This window comes from Dendrobates tinctorius, unplaced genomic scaffold (genome assembly GCF_039654945.1).
Source record: "Dendrobates tinctorius isolate UK_male_01 unplaced genomic scaffold, ASM3965494v1 ptg000042l, whole genome shotgun sequence".
Lineage (NCBI taxonomy): Eukaryota > Metazoa > Chordata > Amphibia > Anura > Dendrobatidae > Dendrobates > Dendrobates tinctorius.
The window spans coordinates 835,311-849,709 of record NW_027361710.1 but is presented as its reverse complement, the minus strand read 5'-3'; the positions used below and the strand labels follow the sequence as shown (position 1 = coordinate 849,709).

Genomic DNA, 14,399 nt, shown 5'->3' with positions numbered 1-14,399 from the left:
GTTGTTGGTTTACTCATGGGGATCCCTGCAAAGGCAGGTGAGGCAGATAACCCCTCGATGTTGTTTAGTTACTCGAGGTTTTCCCTGCAAAGGCAGGTGATGCAGTTAACCCATGATGTTGTTAATGTACTCATGGGTGTCCCCGCCAAGGCGGGTGATGTTGTGTCTTTAGGGCGACGAACTTGGATTCTGCTCAGTGCATATCGCGCGTTGCATGAGCGGAATCAACAGATGCGGGAGAAAAATATACCCCATTTGAACAACAATTGTTAGCCTGTTATTGGGCTTTGGTTGAAACAGAACAGTTGACATTAGGACATGAAGTCCTACTCAGACCGTTGATACCAATCATGCAATGGGTCTTGTCTAATCCGAAAACCAACAGAGTGGGCCATGCCCAGGAACAAAGTATTATCAAATGGAAGTGGTATGTCTCTGAAAGAGCGAAAAAAGGGGAAGGCGGGACCGCCACCCTCCATGAGAAAGTTGCAGAAATTGGGGATGACATAGTCAACCCACTTGAAAAAGCATCTATGATGGAGGAATCCCCTGTAAAATGGGGAAAAACCTATGAGGATCTAACTGCAGACCAGCAAGAGCATGCTTGGTTTACTGATGGTTCAGCTAGGTATGTAGGAGGGAAGAGACTATGGAAAAGTGTTGCTTATAATCCAAAGTTGGAAAAGCATCTCCAAATGGAAGGAGAGGGAAAAAGTAGTCAATATGCTGAACTATATGCTGTTTTCCTAGCAATAGCTTTTGAAAAAGGGAGACAATGTCATGTTTTCACTGACTCATGGTCAGTGGCAAATGGTTTAGCAACATGGATGATGGGATGGAAAAAGCATAATTGGATGATTCATGGTAAAGAAATTTGGGGTAGGGAAGTGTGGTAATATTTGGAGGAAATGGTGCAAGAGACACCTACCACTGTCTTTCATGTTGATGCTCATATGCCAATTGACTCACTTGAACGTTTGTTTAACTCTGAAGCAGATAAAGCAGCTGCTATTCGACAAAATACTACTGAGATTGATGCTGGAGAAAAAGAAGCATGGCTGCAAGGTACAGCCGTTTGGGCTCATCAGAAAAGCGGACATCTTGGAGAAAAAGCCACTTACAGGTGGGCCCAGGAGAGAGGTGTGCCTCTGACACTTGACATAATAAAACAAACTATACAACATTGCCCAATATGTCAACATTCACAAAAACGAGAGGTACCACACACCGTAATGGGACACATAGGCAGAGGCCAGTTACCTGCTCAGATATGGCAAATGGATTTCATCGGCCCTTTGTCAGAGAGTAGGGGGTGTAAGTATGTCTGTACTGCGGTAGATACATATTCAGGACTGATGGTGGGCTTTCCGTGTAAAGCAGCCACCCAATGGAGCACAGAGCGGACCTTAGAGATAATAACACAGTATTATGGGGTCCCCTTACAAATTCAAACTGATAATGGATCTCATTTCACTGGGGATGCCATTAAGAAATATGCTCAGGACAACAATATACAATGGGTATATCATATACCTTACTATCCACAAGCAGCAGGTTTGGTGGAAAGAATGAATGGATTATTAAAATCCACATTGAGAAAACTTAATCAATCTGATACACAGTATGGACAATGGAGAGACAATTTGAGTGAGGCTTTACAGATAATTAACAACAGGCCTATCACAGACTCTATGACTCCTCTCATGAGGATGCTTACACCCAATCTCACCATACATGAGGCACACCTGGTAAAGTCCGTCGTATGGTGGAAAACTGATCAAGAAGCACGAATACCGGAACGAGCAACTCCACATTCAGCAGGTTTGGATTTGAGTGCATTGGAAACTGTTGTGATCCCACAGGGGAAAGTAAAACCAATAGCTACAGGATTGGGGTGTCAGATTCCAAAGGACCACTATGGACAGATAGCCACTAGGTCTAGTTTGGCATTAAAGGGGGCCATGGTGGTGGGAGGAGTCATAGGTGCAGATTATCAAGGAGAAATCAAAGTATTAATGATAAATTTGGGGAATGAGCCTCTAATTTTGGAGAAAGGACAGCGTATTGCGCAAATGCTTTTGATTCCAATAAATTTGTCAGATGTGCAAGAGGGAACAGCCCCTTCAGAATTAACGATCAGAGGCTCAAAAGGTTTTGGCTCTTCTAACATCACTAATGTGGGAGCCAAAATCTGGGTTCAAAATACCCAAGGACCGCCTTCAGAGGCTGAAGTGATAGCAATAGGCAAAGACCATACCCTGTTAATCATGAGGCCAGGAGTGGAAAAATGGGACTATATCCCACAAGAAAAATGTTATTTGAGAGAATAATGTTGATTATTGATTTTATAGATTCCAAATCTTCAAATATGGTTAAGTGGAATCCTTGGACTCGCGTGTTTGGACAGCATCGGTGCCTGGACTCCTGGAATCTGACTACAAAATTCAGGAAGGAGTACGTTCCGAGGCCAGGAGTGGAAGTGTGATTTGCGGGAATAATACTGTTTTAGTTTTATTTTAGAATCAAAAACTGTTGACAACCATTGGAATCCTTGGTATCGTGAATTTGGCAGTTCCTTAAAGTGACGCTCGGACGTCGGGGAAAAAGGTGACGAATACCAGAAAAGGAATGATGGGATGGGGATCGGTCAATTCGACCAAATCCAGGAATCAAGATAATTTTATTTGTGAAGCAAATCAAAGGTGTTACTTTCTAAATATTGCATATGATGGAACTTTCTGGGAGCCCTGAAATCAAAGGAGATACCGATCTATATATGCGGTGCACAAGAATACTGGAAAGGTTGAAATAAATGATGTTGAAGATATTTTGACTTTGCAAGATAAGCGGATGCCTACAATATGGCAGCCAGTTAGCATGCAGGTTGGAATAGACACTATTATGCTGAATTTACAGAATGTTACTAACAAATTTAATTTAATGAACAAGCGTGGAGGACCGTGATCAATACAATCCTCCAAAATGGTTTGCAATGATATATATTGTACTGGAGTAATTTATGTATGTAATGTTACCAAATCAGATGTAAGGTGTAGATATGTAGTGGCCCCATTGATATTGGAGGTACCAGAAAATTTGTATTATTGAATGCCTCGATTTAATGGTCCATATATAGCTTACAAAATGTGTTGCAAGAAACCACAAGTGCTCATGGTGTCCTATAAAGATGGTGTTTAAAAGACTGCAATCAAGGACCGATTGTGATACAAATGGGATATGCATGAGTGAGAGACTGGTATAGATAGGCATCCAGTCAATAAGATAGTGATTGCAGTACATTGAAACATCCATTTGGATACTATGGATTGTGACCAGAATGTGAACTTTTCCTACCATGAGGAGAGCACACACTCAGGAATGTGAAAAGCAACCACCTGCTTTCGCATTGTTGTGGGAGTTGGAAGGGAGGAATGTGAGAACCAAACCAACTGAGATAAAGGAGGAATGTGAAAAAAACAAGTTACTGCGCATGACAGCGCGTGATCAAGGTGAAACCTGATTCACTGCGCATGTCAGTGCGTGATCATTCCAATTAATATTATAAAAAGTACTGACCTCCTCAGCGGGTGGGGACTTTCCAGACGATTCAAGTGGATGCACTTAGTCTGTGATGCTTACCGAGGAAAACCCCTTCCCGCTGATCGAGGTCCCCCGATGTGAAGGGTGATGCTACAATAACTCGGTAATTATTATTGATGCTGAAATCTTTCATGTCATAACTGTCATTTTTCTTAAATCTTGAGACTATTCATGTGCTATGTAAAACAAAACGATTGCTTGCTAAAATAAAAGATTGTCAATAATCTTTGCCTGGCTGGGATGTCAGTGAGCGCTACGTAAGTTAAGGTAAATAACCTAATTTGGGAGAAAATTTAGCAAGACAACTGCACACAAGCAGAAACGGCTCCAGTGGGCCAAACGATACATGAAGACTGACTTCCAAACTGTTTTGTTCACCGATGAGTGCCGTGCAATGCTCGATGGTCCAGATGGATGGAGTGGAGGATGGCTGGTTGATGGACACCCCATGAAAACATGGCTAAGGCGCCAACAAGAAGGAGGTGGAGTAATGTTTTGGGCTGGAATCATGGGGAGAGAGATTGTTGGCCACTTTAGGATCCCTGAAGGGGTAAAGATGAACTCCATAATCTATGTGGAGTTTCTAAAACAGCACTTCCTGCCATGGTTCAAGAGGAAGAACCGTGCTTTTCTCAGCAAGATCATTTTTATGCATGATAATGCACCGTCTCATGCTGCAAATAACACATCTGCATCTCTGGCTGCTATGGTCATAAAAGAGGACAAACTTATGGTGTGGCCTCCATCTTCCCCTGACCTCAACCCCATTGAGAACCTCTGGAGCATCATCAAAAGGAGTGTCTATGATGGCTGGAGGCAGTTCACATCTAAGCAACAGCTCTGGGAGGGTATTCTGTCCACATGCGAAACAACTGAAGCACAAACCATCCAAAAACTGACAAAATCAATGTACGAGAGAGTTCAGAAGTTTCTTTCGAACAAAGGGTCCTATGTGCAAGTGTAACATCACCTAGAATAAAGTTTTGACTTGAATACTGTTTGATTTCATTTTGTAATAAACTGATAATGCTTCTAATTTCACAATTGACCTTTATTTTGTTCAAAATAAAAATAAAAAGGTTGAAAACTCTGCTTTTCATAATAATTTGGAACATGTATTTTGAGTGTTTCTTATTTTTAAAAATATACTGTTTTCATAGGCAGTTTGTTCAAAAACATTGCAATTATACTAGAATATTAGATGACTGGAAAATAACAATGACTGCAATTCATATAGGTAATTTAGAGAAAATATGAGGAAATATTTTTTGTATAATAATTTGGAACACAGTTTATATAGATACACCTAAATGAAATGGGAATGATTGGTGATATCAACTTCATGTTTTGTGGCACATTAGTATATGGGACGGGGGAAACTTTTCAAAATGGGTGGTGACCATGGCAGCCATTTTGGATCCCACTTTATTTTTTTCAATGGGAAGAGGGTCATGGGACACATCAAACTTATTGAGAATTTCACAAGAAAAACAATGGTGTACTTGGTTTTAACGTAACTTTATTCTTTCATGAGTTATCTACAAGTTTATGACCTCTTACAAAATGTGTTCAAAGTGCTGCCCATTGTGTTGGATTGCCAATGCAACCCTCTTCTCCCACTCTAGACACACTGATAGGAACACCACAGAAGAAATGCTAGTCATTGAATGATTTGAATGGTGTGTGTTTTTTTCTGCATATGTTGCTAATAAATATTTATACCTTTTTGAAATATATATCTGATCTTTTTTGGGTGATCGCCGGCTTAGAATGCCTTTTTTTCTTTTGTTGATCATAAGAAGACGGGATGCGCCGGACCAAGAAGAGCAACACCCCTAGAACAGATCGCCCCGCAGGTGAGTATAATAAAAAAAATATTTTTCTTCTCTTAAAGGTCTGATTGGTGGCTAATATACAGCATTATAGAATGCTCTATATCAGCTCCAAAAGGTGGTGGTCACATCTCATATTGGCTTAACCTGGTGACAGGATCTCTTTAACTATGTGTACAGGTTTCTATGAAGAACATTGCAGGAATTTTATAATAAGTAGTTACATATATATTATACATTCTTACATACATTCTAGTATATAACTTTGATAATAGGAGTGCATTTAAAAATAAATTTTAAAGGAAGGAAAAGGCTTTAAGAAGCATTTTAAGGTTTCTGGATCGAAGGAAATTTCTTATTCCACAGGTGACAATATCTAGAGTAATTGCTGTAAATGCTCTCTTTTTTATGCCTTAATACTTATTGGTTATTTTCATTCAGGTATATTTGCTGGGAGTTTTACAGAAAACTGGATTGGGTCATAGTGACTACGGATGAACGGACCTGTGGAAGATGGTGTTCTGATACTAATCTTGAAATTTAGTCCAAAGTTCAATTCTAGTGCCAGAACTTTACTCGAACTTGAACCAGAACCTGAATCCCATTGAAATGTAAGGTGATGTAAACTTTTGAGCTGTAAAAAATTATTTTCTTTCTCCTCTCTGCAACGTACTTCCCCCTGAACTTTTAACATTGCAATGGACTTCCAGGACAAGTCCATGTTCGGCAATAAATCGCACACTAGCTGTCTGGAATGAACTCCATACTTTTCAGTTCGGGTTTGCTCATCTCTAATAGTGACTAACAAAATATGACAAATTATGCTTTTTGGATTTGTAGAGGCATTGTGATGTGACTACAGACTGGACCCTTATGTTTTATCTCTACCAAATTCCTTTTATTTCATCAGCAACCTCTTTCCTTCATAGTAAGTTTCTAATTTTTATTGTAAAAAAATGAAGTAAGGGTATCGTATGTAAAAGATTTCATCCTAATTTTAATAATTACTTTTACGTTTATAAAGAATAAAGACATGCTTTCATCTTAAGATATGATACCATTATTCAGTCTCTGTAGTGAACACTAAACTGAACTGCCTTTGCTCCAGACGCTGGCTGTTAAACTCAAGAGATATTATCACCACAGTGATCGCTCTGTTTGGATTCCATGGCATCCAACCAGAATGAGCGAGCCATTGATAATATGTATTAATTTCACAAAGAGTCATCCTGTATGGGAAAATTGTAGTTTTTATAATTTATACTGTTAAAAATACAGTATCTTAGGCTAGCTTCACACTAGCTTATTTTCCACGCAGCGCTCGGCGCTGCTAAGCCCCACCCCCTGCCGGCTCCCTGCCTGCCTCATCCGGTCATCGCCGCCTACTATCGCACACGGCTGCATGCGATCTGCGCACCCTATCTTTAGCATAGGGTGCACAGACCGTGCGCTAGTAGGATGTTAGCGTGCGCTGCACACTTTTGAAGGTGCGCCGAACGCGCCACAATGCAACATGGTGCGTTCGGCGCACCTTCAAAAGTGCACAGTGCATGCTAAAATCCTACTAGTGCACAGTCTGGGCACGGTCTGCACACCCTATGCTAAAGTTAGGGTGCGCAGATCGCGTGCAGCTGTGTGCGATAGTAGGCGGCGATGACCGGATGGGGCGGGCAAGGAGCCGGAAGGGGGCAGGGCTTAGAGGCGCCGAGCGCTGCGTGGAAAATAAACTAGTGTGAAACTAGCCTTAGATACAGATGGAAGCCTAGAAAACACTCTTTTGGCCTCTTTTTGTAAATTACAGCATATGCTAGCTTTAAAGCATAAATGTCAAGGAAAACACCTGTCGGCTAATGCAGTGTACACGTTTAGCTTTGAAAGAGAATAAATGAAATTTTAAGAGGGCTGAGATGCAATGGATACAAAAATTGCTGTGTCAGGAAAAATTAGTATGCTACCCTTTTGCAAATGAATTTATCTTTCAGACAGGTTCAATCTCACACCTGTAGTTATGCTTCAGTCATTTGCTACAAGGCTGTTTATAGCTGCTTTGTCTAGAACGGTAATTATAAAATGATTATTAATCAACACTATAACAATGGTGCTTGATATGCTTACATTCAACACAAATGAGTGAATAAGAGGCTCTATTCACTTTGCTAGGTGGTTAATGAAGTCATTCCTTACTTCAAGGATGAATAAAGCTGCTGATTTTTTGCCACTAAAGTACTTGGTAATTCATAAATGTTTCCTTTGAATTTACGTGCCCTATTCACCCCATTCTTGTTAGTGATGAATCATGAGGGATAAGACAAAGGAAGGATGACAAAAAGCAGGAAAAATAGAAGTTAGAAGCAATTTATATATGTCAATCATAGCACATCAGTTTTCAAGGTACTGTTTTCACAGTGATCTAATTTTTAAAAATTTTGTTCTTTTTTTCTATTACTGAACTGGGATAAAGGAGTGGAGTGTTAACATTTTAGTTAGACCAGATTCACATATCCATTTTTCACACTTCACGATCCAAGGACTAACCACAGGCTTCCTGACCTGAACTCGGCAGTCTCGTTTATTCTTATGACGATGCCTAAAAATCCTTCAAGTTTGGTCTGTTCCTAGACTGCAAAACATAAATGTTTGAATCCAGCATTAAAGTGTCATTTTTTTTTCAAAAATATAAAAATTTGAGAGCCCTTAGTGGTTGATACCTTTTAATGGCTACCTGAAAAAATGGTAATAAATCGAAAGTTATGGAGACTACTCAGGTCACTTCAGCAGGCATAGTACAACCCAGAATCTGAAGGCCCATATTTATGCAAAGCAGGATACAGGAATAGTGCACTTACAAGTGACATAAAGCAGAATCAATATAGGAGAGGGAGAAGCAGTTGTGTCAGTAAACATTAGAGCAGTCCTTAGATATGGATTGTAAACATTTTAATCTCCTCTGATTTAAGTCTGGTTTGGGTTGTGATGCCTCCATGAGGTCCGAAAAGTACATTTGTTAATTGATGGCGAAAGACTTAAATCGATGCAAGACATTCATTCCTGCACTGAGTATGCCAAAGGTTGTCACAAGTTTGTACTCCAAGACTCTTCTGTCTCTCTGGGAATTTAATTTTCCTTTCAATGCCGGCAAATTCATATCCACAATGTTGTAATCAGAGCATGAAAAATATTAGGCCACAGATAAATGTATTATTTTTTCTTTTCTTGTGTGTGTCGATGAGAATGCATCTGTCATGATCCAGACCGGGTTTTGAGTTCTGTCTGCCCCTTTCCCGGTCTGGTCATGTCAGGGGTTAACTTTGCCTTACCTCATTTTGGTTTCACATCTGCTATTTCTCCCCACTGCATCCTGCAGGCAGTGTTATTTATATCTTCTGCCTACAGTGTGAGTATCTGACTCTGGTAATACTCTGATTTGTCCTGCTGCATTTACTGACTTTGCCCATGTCTGTTCTTTCCTCCCTGCCCATCCCGACTTAGTTTTTCCCTTTGTGTTTTGGATTTCCCATTATTTGACTCAGCTTTGGCTCTGACCTGACTTTGTCTCTTGCTTCTGGTACTTCTGCTTTTGACTGGTATTGACCCTCTGTCGCTCCACTGACTCTGTGCTTGGTTTTTCCCTTTGTACTGCGTGACGGCTAGGTATTGACTCAGCATGTTTGACTACTCTGCTGCCACCTGGTGGTAGCCTCACTGCAGCTCTTTAGGTCTGCTCTAGCAGACTAGCTGTCCGCCTTCCACTCTATTGCTATCTAGTGGATCTTGAAGCTAACTGCATAGCTACAGTGTGACAGCATGCTTTTTCAAAGCTTTTCTCCAGTCCTCACTATGTGCAGATCCCCCTATCGGACAATTGGTACATACATTGGCATGTAAAAGTTTGGGCACCCCTGGTCAAAATTATTGTTATTGTGAACAGTTAAGCAAGTTGAAGATGAAATGATCTCTAAAATGGCTGAAGTTAAAAACACATTTCCTATATATTATAGGATATACAGTATATTTACATATATACACTGTTCAAAAAATAAAGGGAACACTTAAACAACAGAATATAACTTCAAGTAAATCAAACTTCTGTGAAATCAAACTGTCCACTTAGGAAGCAACACTGATTGACAATCAAATTCACATGCTGTTGTGCAAATGAAATAGACAACAGATGGAAATCATGGGCAATTATCAAGACACCCTCAATAAAGAGTGGTTCTGCAGGTGGGGACCACAGACCACATCTCAGTACTAATGCTTTCTGGCTGATGTTTTGGCCCCTTTTGAATGCTGGTTGTGCTTTCTCCTAGTGTGTGTGTGTGTATATATTTAAACATATATATGTATATATATATTAGGGTGACCGCAAAAAATCGATGTCGGAATTTTGTCCGTCTGGACCCCACAAAACGAAAAAAGCATATATAGAATGGGAGGAATAGGGCTAAGTGACAGCACATGTGAAAAAGACTTGGGTATACTAATAGATCACAGACTGAATATGAGTCAACAGTGTGATGCAGCAGCAAAAAAGGCAAATGCAATTCTAGGATGTATTAACAGAAGCATACAGTCTAGATCACGTGAAGTCATTATTTCCCTCTACTCCTCTTTGGTCAGACCTCATCTGGAACCATCAGAGCACGCTAGGGTTGTAAATCCAAAAGTTAGGAAAGAAAAATTAAAAGGGGTAGGAAGTAACCGACTTTAACGACCTTCTGACAAAAGATGAAGAACAAAAGCAATATGTCCTGCAAGTTGTAAGCAAATGCCGAGCATTATATTCTGACGTTTCAAAAACTACTTTAACAAAAGCTCTAGAATAGATTAGATAACTATGTAAAATTATCATCTCATGTAGGTTAGCGTGCTCTGATGGTTCATCTGTGCTACTGAGCAATTTATTAGCCATTAACAACTTTTCATTGTCTGTAATGGTGGGATCAAAAAACGATAATCCCACCAACTCTGCATTCAAATACCACAAATGGTTCGAAAATTTGGTCAGGGCTATTTCTGCAATGTTGTTGTCACATTCTTTATAGTCTAACAGACTATGCAAAATACCTAAATCTTAAAATACCTCAATTTGGATTTTTTCAAACTTTGAGCGACGAGTGGCATGGGTTAACGTCGTTTGATCGAGCTCAAATTTTGGCTCTCTCAATATCTGGAAAGGGGAATCGGTTTGTGGGGTCCAGACGAACAAGATTCTGACATTTTTTCCCCCCCATATGAGATCCGGTCACCCTAATATATATACTACATATATATATATATATATATATATATATATATATATATTTTACATTTTAAAAATTGGGTACCCTTCAAGATTTGTGTGCTCAGATAACTTTGACCAATGTACCAGACCTTAATTATGGGTTATGTCTTGCTCGTTATCTTTGTTAAGAAAGGCCAGATTATGCAAATTTCCAACCTTTATAAAAACCCAGCCTCCTCTAACATCATGCCAAAAAAACAGAAGCCATAGGTTCTTCTAAACAGCTGCCTGTCACTTTGAAAGTGAAAATAGTGTAGGCCCACAAAGCAGGAGAAGACTATAAGAAGAAAGCAAATAACTTTTCAAATTGCCATTTCCTCATTTGGAAATCTAATTAAGAAATGGTAGTAAACAGGAACAGTGGAGGTTGAGGTAAGGTTTGGAAAACCAAGCTAAATTTTAGTAAGAGCTGCTTATAGATTTGCTAGATAAGCAAATCAGAATCCCGCTCGACTGCTAAATACCTTCAGAAAGATTTAGCAGACTCTGGAGTTGTGATATATTGTTCTACTGTTTAAAGACTCCTTCACAAATGTGGCCTTCATGGAAGAGTTACCAGAAGAAAACTTCTCCTGCATCCTCACCATAAAATTTAGTGTCAGACTTATGCAAAAGAACATCTAAACAAGTCTGACAAACTTTGTAAACAAGCCCTGTGGTCTGATGAGGTTAAAATAGAACTCTTTGACAACAATGATCAAAGGTATGTGTGGAGAAAAATGGACACATAATTTAAGGAAAAGAACATCTCACCAATAGTGTTGAGCGATACCATCCGATATCCAGAAATATCGGATCGGATTGGATCGGCCCGATACACAAAAAGTATCGGGTATCGCCGATTCTGATACCAGAAGACCCATTCAAGTCAATGGGACAGAAATATCGGATTTAAAAAAAACACTTTCTTTCCTTGTACATCAAGTTTGGGAGGGGGGAAGAGTGTGGGCGGTGCATGGGCGGACATTGTGCGTGTCTGTGTGTGCGGGCGGGCTCTGTGCGGGCCTCTCGGGGGTCTGTACGGGCCTACCGGGGGTCTGTGCCAGCTGCCGGGGGGTCTGTGCCGGCTGCTGGCGGTCTGTATGGGCCTACAGGGGGTCTGTGCCCACTGCCGGGGGTCTGTACGGGCCTGCCGGGGGTCTGTGCCGGCTGCCGGGGGGTCTGTGCTGGCTGCCGGTGGTCTGTACGGCCTGCCGGGGGTCTGTGTGTGTGTGCAGGCATCGTCCGATGGGACTACAAGTCCCATCGGGCGATGCCTGCTACAATGACAGTGATTGACACATTAGCCAATGATGGGACAGTAGTAGTCCCATCATCTGGCTAATATACTACAGTACATACTACATTCATACAGCATACATACATACTACATACATACTTCATATATACTACATTCATACAACATACATACATACTACATACATACTACATATATACTACATTCATACAACATACATACATACTAAATAATAAATACATACTACATATATACTACATTCATACAACATACATACATACATACTACATACATACTACATATATACTACATTCATACAGCATACATACTACATACATACTTCATATATACTACATTCATACAACATACATACATACTACATACATACTACATATATAATACATTCATACAGCATATATACATAATACATAATACATACATACTACATATATACTACATTCATGCAACATACATACATACTACATACAGTATACGCTACATTCATACAACATACATACATACTGCATACTACATACATACTACATATATACAACATTCATACAGCATACATACTACATAATACATACATACTACATATATACTACATTCATACAACATACATACATACTACATACATGCAACATATATACTACATTCATACATACATAGTACATGCTACATATATACTACATTCATACAACATACATACTACATACATACTACATTCATACAGCATACATACATACAACATACATAAAACATGCTACAGATATACTGCATACATACTACATACAATACATACATACTACATACAATACATTCGTTCATTCATACAATACATACATATAGACAAACAGTACATACAGAGTAACATAGAGTACAAGTCAAATATAAAGCCACTGCACACGTGGATTTTTGCAAAAGTGGGTAATCTTTTTTTCTATTGGACGGTGAATAAGCGACAACTTTTTTGACGTTTCGGCCTCACAATGGCCTTTATCATATAGTCGCTGAAAAAATAAAATATATACAATAAAAATCACAAACCGATATATACAATAAAAATAACATGTAGGATAAATCATAGGATAAGTATCTCGTAGAGGAGCATCATTAAGTAATGTGCCAAAGGATCATTAGGGAATATGGAGACATTTTTAGACAAAAGATAGAGAGAAAGGAAAGCATGGCGGCAGACAGAGTATCACTCTATAAGTAAATATTGAAATCATACCCCTTAAAGAAGAGAGATTGTAGTCACCGGTTAGATAGTTTCACTGTTGGACAATGTTTTTAGAGTCAATGGATTGTCCTGTAAGTGGGGGTTGAATGAGAATATAATTAGATGGGAACCAACAATAGAGTACATTGATTGTAATGTCAAGAGAAATGTGGTCTCCATATCACAGAGTAAAGGAGTTATTATAGAGAAGTCTTAATAAAACAATCATATAGTATGGGCCGTGTGTTATGATACCTTGTGCTACTAAGGTCACGCATATAGATTCTTATGTTGCCAGAAATATTTTGTTTATAGTGTAACCAATTGTGATGGAAATTTATGTGCTACTCATGTAAAATATATGATATATGATATAAACCTATGGTAAACTGATATAGTAATCTAAATAGCCGGTCATATAATGAGAGAAGTGGAATCAACGGGAAAATTGGAATACCTTTGTAGCAAGTGGTCCTGGTTCAAGAGGATCCACAACTGTATGGATGTGCCCAAAGCTAATTGCCTTAAAAGAAAAAATCTTTTATAGGTATGCACCACAAAGGCATAGTAATTAGTTATAGTATAAACAGAACTGAGATACATATGTAATCATAAGGAAAAAATTGGATACCTTTAAGATAAGTGATTCTAGAGGATCCACAATTGTGTGCCCAAAGTACATCGCCTTAAAAGTAAAAACATACACATAGTGACATGTAAATAGGGAAAGCCATTGGTGGTGCAGCGGTGGTTGAAAGAGTCTCTTCCATGTTACTCACAATCATTGGTGGCAGTGGTGGATGCAGGCACCGCCGTGCCTGTGCAGTGAATGAGCGCTGTGTCTGTATCTGCGCTCTTTAATAATGGCAGGGCCGGTCATCTGACCGGAAGTGACGTCAGACGCCGGCGCCTGCGCTGTAGGTGTGGAACATGTCACCCATAAGGGGAAAACCACCAAGAAAATGGCGCGGGTAACCCGCGCATGCGCAGTAGCGCTTGATGAGAAACATTAACACAGGAAAGGCGCCGAGGGGTGGAAGCAGATGTCGCTATGGGCAGAGTTGAATGAAGGAAATACAGGCTCCATGTGGAGCAAATAAAAATACATATACATCAATTGTAAGGCACAGCATGGTGTGAAAGATATAAATAAATGGCAATATTTACAGCAATCTATTATACAGATTTAATGAAAAATGACAATACTCTATTGTAGGAGTCCAA

General features: G+C 39.5%; 1 long non-coding RNA gene across 2 annotated transcripts in view; it reads left to right on the top strand.

Annotated features, from left to right (window-relative positions):
• The window catches only part of LOC141088897 (uncharacterized), a 56,262-nt gene that overhangs the window by 27,522 nt on the left and 14,341 nt on the right, over nt 1-14,399 (top strand). The window contains exons 2-3 of one of the 2 annotated variants that reach the window (XR_012232097.1): nt 5,400-5,456; nt 5,874-6,043. This is a non-coding gene — a long non-coding RNA (uncharacterized lncRNA). Of the gene's footprint in view, nt 1-5,399; nt 5,457-5,873; nt 6,454-14,399 lie in introns of those variants that run through there. The other variant, XR_012232096.1, reaches the window with a different exon arrangement.